General features: G+C 37.1%; 1 protein-coding gene across 20 annotated transcripts in view; it reads right to left on the reverse strand.

The window, feature by feature from the left end:
* The window catches only part of plxna2 (plexin A2), a 775,091-nt gene that overhangs the window by 389,008 nt on the left and 373,498 nt on the right, over positions 1-12,585 (reverse strand). The window lies entirely within an intron of this gene.

Genomic DNA, 12,585 nt, shown 5'->3' on the forward strand with positions numbered 1-12,585 from the left:
GACTGACAGGGGGTGGAGGGAACTCGCAGCAGCGCCGCGTTCTTGCACATCAAGTGCGTGGGAGAGAGTGGCGGGCCTCGTCAGCGAGCGGTGCTAGCAAAAACAACGGCGGCAGCGCAGAGTCTGAACCACACAGATGGCCAAGCCTTCAACACAACGCTGCCATCCGTATCACATAAACATCATCCACACTCCTACCAGAGAGGATCATAATGGAAAAAACAATTAAGCGCGCCACTTTCGCAGCAGAGTCATTTACACATTTCAGCATTCGCAATGACTCATTTTCACAAATATTTCCAAGGCTCCAGACAAAAATTCAACATTTAGGATACAAATGACTTTTTCAGTTGGCAGATTAATGAATTTGTCATAGATGATTGTTCAGAAGGGATAGAGTTTATTGAAAACATAGCTTCGTTGCATTATAATAAAAAACACACTAATGTAATGAAGACATTTGAAAGTTTTAACAGATTCGCAAGCTGATATTCCATATTATCTGTCTGCGTACAAAATAATTTTACAAACAATATTCATTTTCTTGCATATATATTATAGGTGGGCATAGATTATTTTTTAAATCTAGATTAATCTCACTGTAATCTTGAAATTAATATAGATTAATCATTTGAATTCTGCTGAAGGCATTCAGAATATGTGTGCTACCCAAATAATGACTAAAAGGAAGGTTTTGCGAACGGGTTTCTCTAGCCAAGTGGCAGATTAGACCAGGGGCTCATCTCCTGTTTCCAAAATGCATCACAAACTGCTTGAGAAACTGTTCATCTATGATATTTGGTGCTGAAAATAAATTATGTTCAATCAGATGTACTTGTGTTTACTAACTTTTTTATTCAGTTAAACATAAATTTTTAACTGTAGGCCTACATAAGCTCAAAACAGCGACTTTTGATTACCTTAATCTAACTAAAGAACTAAACACAAATAAAATTAAGACATGTGGAGTGTGCATATATTAGTGGCATTATTGAAGTAAACACCGCAATCACACAATTACCGTCATGTAGGGCTTTTCACCATATTTTCTGACAAGATCCACACAAGCGGCTGTCAGTAAAGGAGCGCGCACACACACACACACACACACACACACACACACACACACACACACACACAAGTAGTGAGATGCGGAAGTTTTTTTTTATTATTAATTATTTTATTAATTATTATTACGTTTTTAGTCATTAATTTCCATAACACTCTAACCAGTCCTAACTCCTTACTTGCGTCTAATACCCTAGTTTGTCACAAGGGCAAGAATGAAGTGGATGTGAAACTGCAGAACTGCCTAAAATTACTGGAAACTCTTACATAAAAGCACTTAATGCAAACACCTTAATTTTATTATTGATTATTAAGGCAAATAATTAGATTACAGATGTCCATGTAAGCGTAGTCAGTAGTGTCTTCGAAGTAAGTGAAAGATCAGGAAGGAAATCCTGCTGATTTGATTCAGAAGGGCACTTTTTTGTCAGATGGCTCACTGGTTTGAGCTAAACTGAAGTGAACTTAAACACTGAAATCTGAACTGACACGGTTTCAATTTACTATGATCTTTTATTTGAAGCTGCTTTGACACAATCTACATTGTAAAAGCGCTATACAAATAAAGGTGAAATGAATTGAATTGTATTGACTTTCATTCACCGTCATTCATTTTAAAAAGCACCCAGTCCATTTCATTTGTATGTTTTATTTGAACGCATAAACTCTACAGGTGCCTGATGGTTAGATGTGGAGCTAACATTAATCAGATTCACTCTAGTGAACTGCATCCATGTTAGCACATCACATTTGATGTGGTAATTTCACAATAGGAATACACACCGGTTCAAAGACTTGTTCTCGCCACCTACAGTGCAATTCGGCCTGGTATACATCCGCGCTAAAATATCAAGGTGAAAGTCTTTATAGCTTGCACAGAATAGACCCAGCTCCCAACTCAACTTTGAGGATAGATTGGCAGCAATATTTTTTTTTTAATCGCCCGATAAGAGTTTTGCGTTACCGCCAATAACGACCCACCACTAATATATATACATATACAGGGAAAACTAAATTAAAACTGAAAGATACAGATATAAGTCCTGCACAGTGACAGAGGGATTTTGAGACATTTCTGTTTCTCCAAAACACCCCAAAAAGGCTTAATAATATTTGGTTCTGGTGACTGTGCAGGCCATGATAGATGTGCCACTTTACTTTCATGTTCATCAAACAAGACATTTCAAATGACCCAAATCTTATTTTCTTTCCTCCCATGTGGCACAAATCAGATATAGTCCATGTATATGTAAGCAGAAAAAAATAACATGGATTCTGATGTACTCAAATCAGATTAAGGACTTGTTTATATGTGGAAATGTCTTTACCACATTTTGCATTTTGACATTTTGAGCTGTGATGAGAGGACATACTTTTACGAATAAGCCCTATAATGTCCATCTCACTTTCAAAACAAGAGTCTCACATAAATAGTAAGCATAATATTAGCTCAGATAAACTTAAACTTGAGGTGAAAATATTGTTGTAATGTCATTAAGAAATATTGTGGCCAATCAAACACTGCTGAGTGCATGCATATTAATGATCCTCTGTGGATTGTCAGAGGATTTTACACTCATAGGATGTACATAAAAACGAGGAAACAATTGTGTTTAAGGATGTCACATGGCACCTTTACTCTAAAATGCTAACACATGACCAAATGACTCATAAAAAAGGATTAGTTTAAAACAGTACTTTTAATGAATCCAATGCGATGACACTAGCTGTATCAATGCGACGACACTTGCAATATCTCAGTATATAATCAAATATCTTTATCGTATTTGACACACAAACCCGCCTAAGTACATACTGTATCTCACTGTCACATATTAAAAGATAGCATCTCTAAAGACAATAGATAAACTTGCCTCACAAGGTCTGATATACACGCAACACAAGTGCTTGCAAAAATTACACGCACAATAAATTGGCCTCCATTTTAATAAGATGCTTATCAGGCCGTGGGTCTCTGGAAAATTACTATGTGTTTGTCTGGCTCTCATAGTGGCGAATCTCGATAATGTATTTGATTTTAATTAGACGTATTTCCACACCCTGCTACGCCAAACACCTCTCATTGTAGCAGTGTCTAGCATTGCGGACAGAAACAGGCATGGACACGTCCCTGCGATTCTGCACGGCTCTGGCCAAATCAGACGCACGCCTATTAAGCAGAACCACACTGCTTAATAGGGTAATCTCCTGTTGATTTTGTCATTATGTCCCCCACAATCAGTAATGAGGCGTAGTGTGCATACTAATAAACTACTTTGCATATTAGCAAGGACTTGTGAATTTCCACCAAGTTCAAAATGCTCTTTTTAAAAATGTATTTCCGTATAAAAAGAACCTGATGTCAGTGACACACGGGTTATATCTGAAACATTTCTAAAAGGGCACAAAGTCATCCGTTGACTGGTACTTTTTTGCGGTAAGTCACTTCAAAACAGCATCTGCCGACAACATTAATGTAAATGTACATGACACAGGCCTTCCTCAACAAACATTGCCGTCTTGTTGTTTTGCCTGAGGTTCAGTGATTTCCATTTCCCAGATGGACCAACTGAAGAACAAAATTTGTTTTCTTGGAAGCTAAGAAGAAAGAAGAAAACATACAGAGCATGAAGAGAAGACGTAGTCGTGACATCTCTCTGCTCTAAAGATAAAAAGAAGTGAACAAACTATCTTTCAGGGATGTTTTGATGTCTTTTATGCTTGGCAATGCAGCACTGATTTGATCAAAATTACAATAAATGCAAATGTATTTTAAAAGGTAATTATTCATTAAATATTTTAAGCAGATCCCTACCAGTCCCACTGATTTTGGCCTTATTATTATTATTATTACTATTATTATTATCATTATTATTATTATTATTTAAATCAGATTAAAATATGTGGATGAACTGATCTTAGATCGATGCGTGTGTTGTGAAGGACAGATCTATCGATCCTCAAGATCATAATCAGCAACGCAACGATTGGCTGACAGCACAGCAGAGCATAGACATCATCTGATTAATTTTTAATTATCCATGTGAGCAAGATTACATTAAATTCGTAGTAAACGATTTGTTAAATATGATACCAAATAAATATCCACATTCGTTGTGAGCTGCAGGCTTTACACTTTTATGTGTCAGGAGTATTTAGCAATTTTTTTAAATTTTACTTTTAGAGAGACTTTTTAAATTATAGTAGGCCTATTCCAGTTTCTTAATAACTGGCTGTTTAAATTAGTTTTGCATTAAAAAAGCATTTTAATATTGGTAAAGGTATCTGCAACATTTACAAAGCATTAAATCACCAGCATATTATCTGTCCAAAAGTGTGCATGACCGCATAAATTATTATTCCTTTACTTAAAAAAAAAACAAAAAAAAGGAATATTGGCCATGTTTATTATCATCCACAAATTGTACTAAAGCTGGGTCTTTACCTTAAAAAGAACACATTTGTATCCTAAAAGTCCATATATGTTCACTTTAAACCCCTTGGGGAGAGAACACCCCGTGACAGTTTTTGTACTTTTAAATATCATCATTAGGTACAAATCTGTCACTAAATCTGCATTCTTTCATTTACGTCGCATTTCACAAATGCGTCCCTTCATCAGTAGCAAGGATGCTGAGACTGTCATCCATGCATTTGTCTCCTCACGCATCGACTACCGTAATGCTCTTTTCATTGGCCTGCCTGCCAGCCTCATCTCCAGATTACAGTATAATCAAAACTCTGCAGCTAGAATACTCACTCACTCATACCAAACGTTCTGCTCACATAACCTCAATCTTGTACGATCTCCATTGGCTCCCGGTTGCATACCGCATTAAATTCTAAATTCTCCTCCTTGCATTTAGATCCCTAAATAACCTAGCACCCTCCTATCTCTGCAACATGCTTGTCCCCTACACCCCAACTCGCTCTTTACGTTCTGCTGACTCTGGCCTTCTCGCTGTCCCTCGGTACTCTTCAATGGGGGGCAGATCATTTAGTGTTATTGCACCCAAACTCTGGAACTCTCTACCACATTCACATATCTCTGAATTCAAATTCTTACTTAAGACTCACTTATTTTCTGAATGCTTCGCTTCTGATCTGCCAAACTGACTACTTTATCTGATCCACCTCCACTCTGCTCATATGTCTCTTAGGTCTTGTTTGTGTAATTCTAATTTGTTATATTTGACTTCATGTATGTTTGTTTATCTTTTTGTTGCATTCCTTGTAAAGTGTCCTTGTAAGTGTCCTTAAGTGTCCACTATATAAATAAAAAATATTATTATTATTATTATTACATACTTTATTATATTATTATTTCCTTTGCTTGAAATTATCCAATCTAATTCTGTTTATATGAAATAGGCCTTCACCCGTGCAGGTTTGAGCTACCAGAACTGTTGCCATGAAAACAACTCTCAGATTAGTTTTTAAGAATGAAATGATCCTGGATCATGTCAAATCCTCAATAACCAAATCCAACTAATTGAGTAATCCATGTACGAAGAACAAACCTTCATTCATTCATTCATTCATTCATTCATTCATTCATTTTCTTTTTGGCTTAGTCCCTTTATTAATCTGGGGTCGCCACAGCGGAATGAACTGCCAACTAATCCAGCATGTTTTTACGCAGCAGATGCCCTTCCAGCCACAACCCATTTCTGGGAAACATCCACACACACTCATTCACACTCATACACCACTGACAATTTAACCATTCACCTAAAGCACATGTCTTTGGACTGTGGGGGAAACTGGAACACCCGGAGGAAACCCACGCGAACGCCAGGAGAACATGCAAACTCCACACAGAAACGCCAACTAACCGAGCTGAGGCTCGAACCAGCGTCGTTCTTGCTGTGAGGCGACAGCACTACCTACTGCGCCACTGTGTCACCACTAATAATATTAATAAAAAAAAAATTAAAAACCTACATTTTTTCTCCTCATATCCAGTCAAATTTAGAAAGAGTTTAGTTTTGAAAAAAACAAAAAGAATGCATCATGTTTGAAATAGAAACTTAATACAGTGTTGTAAAATGAACTATTGAGTGGCATTAAAAAACGAAATTCAGCTCACTGGCATGGATGCTTCATAATTAAGAGTATAACTGGAAACCTATATTAAGCTTCAATCCAAACAGGCATTTTAAGTAAGTAGTGGGTAAGTAGGTAAGTAAGCAAGTAACACATGCACGTACACAAGAAACAGAGAATCTGGTATGTAGTTCATAAGGGTATGTGAGTCTTTATCCACAGTGGCGACAAGACAATGAGGTTGTGGGAAATGTGTGCTTTTGAAGTGCTCCGTGCTGATTAGCAGAATCAGGTGTGTGCTGTTAGAATTCTGGGCATAGTGAGTGTTGATTGGTGAGTGAGCTGGGTGATTGTGCGTCAGGAATGGTGAGAGAGCCTGGTGTATCTTTGACCAATTAAAGCCGGGGTCACACTAGAGATTGTGCTTGCAAAATTCTGTTGTACGGTGCCATGAAAAAGACGTTGAAAATTTCTGTACAGAGAGGTCACATTTTAATCTCCTATTGGTCTCATGCAATCATGTGATGCGATTTCGCAGGGCAAAGTTCACCAAGCTTGAACTTTTAAATCCAGCGACATGTGAAACTTGTCGCACGAGCTTGCGTTTCCAGTCTGCCGCATTCACATGTGAATGAATGGAAGTCTATGGGGCAAAAAAGGCAGTGTGACCGTGGCTTAATTTGGACATTTTACAATGACAAAATAGCCTAGCATTTATCATAAACAAAACATCAAAGTGATAGTTCAGACCAAAATTTCAATTCTGTCAATAAATACAAACATCCCATATATCTCAATACCAATATCCAAACACTTGCGACCTTCATTCACCTTCAGAAGACAAATTCAAATATTTTGGATTAAATCCGAAAGCTGAGTCATCATCCATCGACAGCAGTGGTCCAGACTCATTTAAAGTCCAGAAAGGTACAATCCATGTGTTTTCCATTTCTTCTTAGTGTTAGTATAGTGCGGATGTTCATGAGCATTACTCTATGTACACCCCGAATGCCTGTGCATGACTTCCTCTGTTGTTGTTTTTTTTTTGTGCACACGAAAGCATTCTCATACGGTAGTTTAATAATATTCTGATTGAACCACTGAATATGGATATGGTCTATTTTGATAATTTGATGATGTTTTGTTTTTTTTGTTTTTTTGTCTGGACAGTTGTAATCTATGGAAGATGAGGTAGTGGCCAGATTTAATCTAAAATATCTTAATCTGTATTCCAAAGACTAATAAAGGTCTCAGGGGATTGGAATCACTTTAGAGTGTGTAATTAATAACAGGATTTTCATTTTTGGGTGAACTGACCCTTTTCTCAATCCCAGTCCTCAATCTCCTTCGCACTGTACATTTCATATGTTTCTCTTTTCATAGTGGAAGCTTGTTCTAATTTGACAATAAGTGCCATGCAAAGTGGACTCTCACACAGAATATTCTGCCTTGATTTCAGTTTAAAGGGAGCATATATGCACTGAAAAACAAATATTCATTGGATTTACACATTTTTAAGGTAATTTAAACAAATTAAATTTTGCAATGTTCAACTTAATTTGTTTCTTTAAATTCAGCCCATACAAATTTGTCCCAAAAAAAACAACAAAAAAACAGTAAATTCAATGAACCATTTTTTTTCAGTTTACTTCATGTGTGAATTTATATTGTATTTATTTACGAAGGTATATTATGTTACACGTTGTAAAAAGATGCTGCAGGCAATGCTGTTGCACAAACACATGAAAGAACATTTCAAAGTGAATAAAAGTTTCTCATGTTCAGGTAGAGAGCAATAAAGGAGAAGAGACTAGAAATGAAGCAATGCATACTGCGTTTGGACCTGTCAATCAGAACACAGTTCATGCATGTAGCACTTCTAATGAGCTGGTCATCAAATAATATGTGTTAAAAAAGAGAGATATGCAAAATATTCAGATTTGTGGGCTCGAGGACCAGGATTGAGAAACATTCCTTTAATCCAGAGATGCCCAAACATAGTCCTGGAGGGCTGGAGTCCTGCGAAGTTTAGTCCCAACCTCAGTTATGAGCTAGCTAATCAAGCTCTAAAGCCGTGATCACACTGCACTTTTCTCCCCATAGACTTCCATTCATACGCATCCGAATGGGACAAACCGAAAACATAGGTCACGTTTACACTGTTAGGTCTTGATGCCCAATTCCGATTTGTTGCCTATATCTGATTTTTTTTTTGCTTGTCTATTTACATGTACTTTTAATTGTGACCCATATCCATTTCATGTGTTTACACTTGCGCGACGTCATAAGTTGTATGGCATGTTTAAAGTCAGGTTCTTAAGGTGGCCGGGAAGTGCAAAACAACATTACAAAGAGTGAAACACTTTACAAAGCTCGAGACAAATTTACATTTTGAAAAACATTTTTACCTATCATCAGACACAATTACATAGGAAAAACAACTTTACCAAGGACGAAACAATTTTTTAGAAAAAAATTTACAAGACGCAAAACACTTTTACAAGTCCCGAAACAAATTTACTATTACAGATTCCTATGCAGAAAGGGTTTATACCACACCAGTAGGTTCTAGCATCTGAACCACACAAGCCACGATGGAAGAAATTGTCGTGATTTTAGCTCTGCGAAATATTCGAAGCTTGCCCAACTTTAAAATGATTTTGAGGCAGAGGAGGAGGGAAAGAGCCGTCATCGCAGCTTGCACCTATGGTTTATATATGGTATCCTCTACCATTCACCCACAGGGCAAAAAGGCAGGTAACTTCTGCCGTCAACCACTGACCACTTTCCTCCTCCACATTTTCTCTGTTGTTCTTGTTTACCGCGTCGGCGTCTCCACACACGCTCCTCCATCTACACTATTAAACCACGGAGAAGTACCACATTGTTGTAAGTTTAATGACGTACAAAAACTCAAACTAGAAACAAGCTAGGTGTGTTGAGGCAAGTTGGAGCTGAAATCTGCAGGACATCAGCCCTCCAGGACCGAGTTTGAGCACCCCTGCATTATTCCATTGAGCTCATGGTGGCAACAGAAGTTCAAACTGTTCTCCTCATTATTTCACATCCTTATTTCTACTATCAATATAAAAAACTGACAGGTTATATTTCAGCTTTCCTCCTATCAGACAATGATTGCCAGTTTTTAATTAAGCATGTCAATGTTTGCAGTGCCCCCCACAACCCAAGTGACACTAAGCTCAATTAATCTTAAATAATTCCATCTCTTATGAGCGAAGCCAAAGGACACCAGACACGCCCCATCACAAATTCATCCCATTACCTTTACGTTAAACCCCCAAAAATGCCAACAGACATGAATTACTCATTTCATCTAGCTAATATCCCCCCACCAAGGGATGCGGAACGCACAAAGGACGAGACAATTGCGTTCAGCATTACGTGTCGCTGCTCTCCATCGCCAGGGGAACAGATGGAGTGATGCAAGAGAGCGAGCGAGACCGATGCAGGTTTACTCGCTCATGCCATTTCCCAAGACGGGGGATTTAGACCTCTCGTCCACCCGTCCCGAAGACACCACAGACAGCTGCTGATACTTTAATCCCACCTGGCCTTTCGCTCCCGACCCGGACCAAAGCCTATGCAGATAGGAGGATGTAAATGGAGGATGGAGGGATAAAGAAGGGAAGGATGGCAGGGATCATGATGTGACAGAGTCATTAGAGCCGGTCTCATTCGTCATGGTGCCGGAGAGGTAGATGATAAGACCTTGGGTCACACTTTAACATGTGACAGAAAGAATGTCAAAGGGTTTTAAGCCAAACAGCAAAGAAAAATGTGGCAAAGACTATGGATTCAGTCAAAAAAAAGAACATTTGGAATTCTTATTAAAACATTAAACCAAGGGAAATTGTATTGTAGAATGCTTACTGTAGGTTTCACTAAATATGCATGAAAATCATTGCATTGTTCAAAAAAATATTGAGCGATATCAGAACAACAGGGCAATTAGACTATTCAAAAATAAACATAACTGTTTAAAACAGTGTTCTGGTTGTCAAACTAAAAGCATTTTTGCATATTATGTCCTTTGACTGAAAGTCCACCCATCCATATGCATGCAAACGCAGGAGAGTGAAAATACATGCAAATTTGATGAATCTGACCCTTTTTGCATACAAAAGCAGCTCAAAAATTAATTTGGCTTTAACAAAAGCACTTACATGATTTGCTTTGAGATAGCATTCTCAGAAGTCTCAGACTTTAGACTTTTTCCTTTTTTTCAGAGCAGTGTAAGTTAAATATAACACCACGCATTTACTTTGCTAAGATTAAATTGATCAAAATGTTATAGGTCAAGTTCATGGTTACTATAAATATATAACACAATGTTGCGATGTGGCTGTATATCGGCACTGGTGGGAGGCGTGCGTTGTGGGTTGCCTTAGTGTTCCACTGGTGACAATATACAGCTACATTGCACTGCTACAAGTGTGATATTGTGATTATACAACAGTTCGACTGCATAATCATGTATATAAAAAAGAAAATCAAACACAGAGTCTCAAAATCCATTTGTATGAGGAACTACTTTCTTCCTGCAGCTGACATCAGAGCAGCAGAAGCCATTGCTACATCACTAATGTCACTTTTAAGCTAATACTTGAATAATTTTCTAGCATGATGTCTAAAGTGATGACAAAAAAAGTTATTTTGCTCACATTTTAAGATTATAAGGCTGAACAGCATCTACAGCAATCGGGAAAACCCCGAAAAAGACAAAGCACTGCAAAAAAAAAAACAGATTACTGTTGCATTTGCGATAGGGAAAAACGCTAAACACATGCAGGCATTTCTTCTTTCCTTTTTTTACTAAACTAGTCTGCAGTAACGAAAACAGGAGACAACAGATTGACAACCAAAAAGTAACTCAGGGTAATACAAATAGTGGCCAAAACAAAATAAACACATTCCTGATATGAATCTCATCTCACAATGAATGCACTACAATTACTATGGTAATAGTAATTACAGCACTGCAACATACAAAAGAGAGAGATTGACTCAGAATGTCACTTACTAGATTTCTAATAATTTGATTAGCTGTAGATTGTAGTTTTAAGCTGAATTTTTTTCTTCTAAGAGCTTATTATGCGGTCTCTGACACCATCTTGTGCTCTGCTACTAAACAACTACATTCTAGCCTACAAAAAGCCTCAAAGTACATTATGTTGTCCAACAGCTGCAATATTTGTCAAACTGTAGTGAGTTTACTGATCTACTTGCCATTCATGTGGGTGGAGTAATACACAAGAGTGAAGAGGCTGTACATATATACATATGTACATAATATATATATTATGCCGTTAGCATTGTAGAGTCAGAGACTACATTCCTGTTCCACCTTCATAACTCAGGAATGTGTGGCGTAAATACGAGAGGTAACTGCAAAAATACAGGGTAAAATGTCTATGATGTTTTCAATTGAATGACTCATACATCAAAATGAACAAACTAATAAACACATCTGAAGCTAATGAAAAATGACTAGAATGAGTGATGATCTGATGAAAAGGTAAGAAATAATAGATTGCTATAAAAAATCTAAAGATAAAAAAATAACAGAATAAACATACTACTGTTTATCAACATTCTGTGGCAACAAATGAAATACATGTGGTATATACTTTATAAATGTATTGTAATAATGATTTATGAAGCAATGTAAACAAAATTATAATAATGTTTAGTAAAACACATTAGCTAACTTTTAATAAAAACTACCAAACACATCATTAGATGCACTATGCTAGCCCTAGTTTGGACCTCCTTTTCCATTTTAAAACCACCTTTATGTTTATTGATTTAACAAGACATGTTCCCCTGAGATTTATTTATTTTTTCTATACAGAGGTATATACAGACATGAAGGCATCACACTTTTTCTACAGATTTGTCGACTGCATGCATGAAGTAAATCTCCATTGCAAATAATCCACAATATGCTCTATTGAACTGATATCAGGTTACTGTGGATGCCATTTGAATACTGAATTTTGTAATTAAAATTTCATACAAAAATACAAGACACGAAAGTATTTTGAGACAAAATATAAACCCATTTTCACAAACTCCATAAAATACAAATTGCAAAATACTAAAATTTGTATTTGAAATACGTATTTGAAATAGATGTATCATAAATACTGCCCATCCCTATCACATCACCCTAGCACATCAGAACTTATACAGTCTTCAGGCACCTACAGGCCCCATTTACACTAATCCGTTTTAATTTTAAAACGCATACGTTTTGCTACGGTCTTATCCACACTACCCTAGAGTTTTCGAGCACTGAAATCTGAGCTTTTTTTAAAAACCCTGAAGAGGCCGTTTTCATTCTAAAATGCTGCTGCTCTTTGTTAGTGTACATGGGGGGAAAACGGAGACATCTGAATATAGGGGCATGGCTGAAGATGTTTGACTATCTGATTGTGGCTTTTTCCTCAA

The sequence above is a fragment of the Danio rerio genome, chromosome 23, assembly GCF_052040795.2.
Source record: "Danio rerio strain M-AB ecotype USA chromosome 23, GRCz13ab, whole genome shotgun sequence".
NCBI classification, from domain to species: domain Eukaryota; kingdom Metazoa; phylum Chordata; class Actinopteri; order Cypriniformes; family Danionidae; genus Danio; species Danio rerio.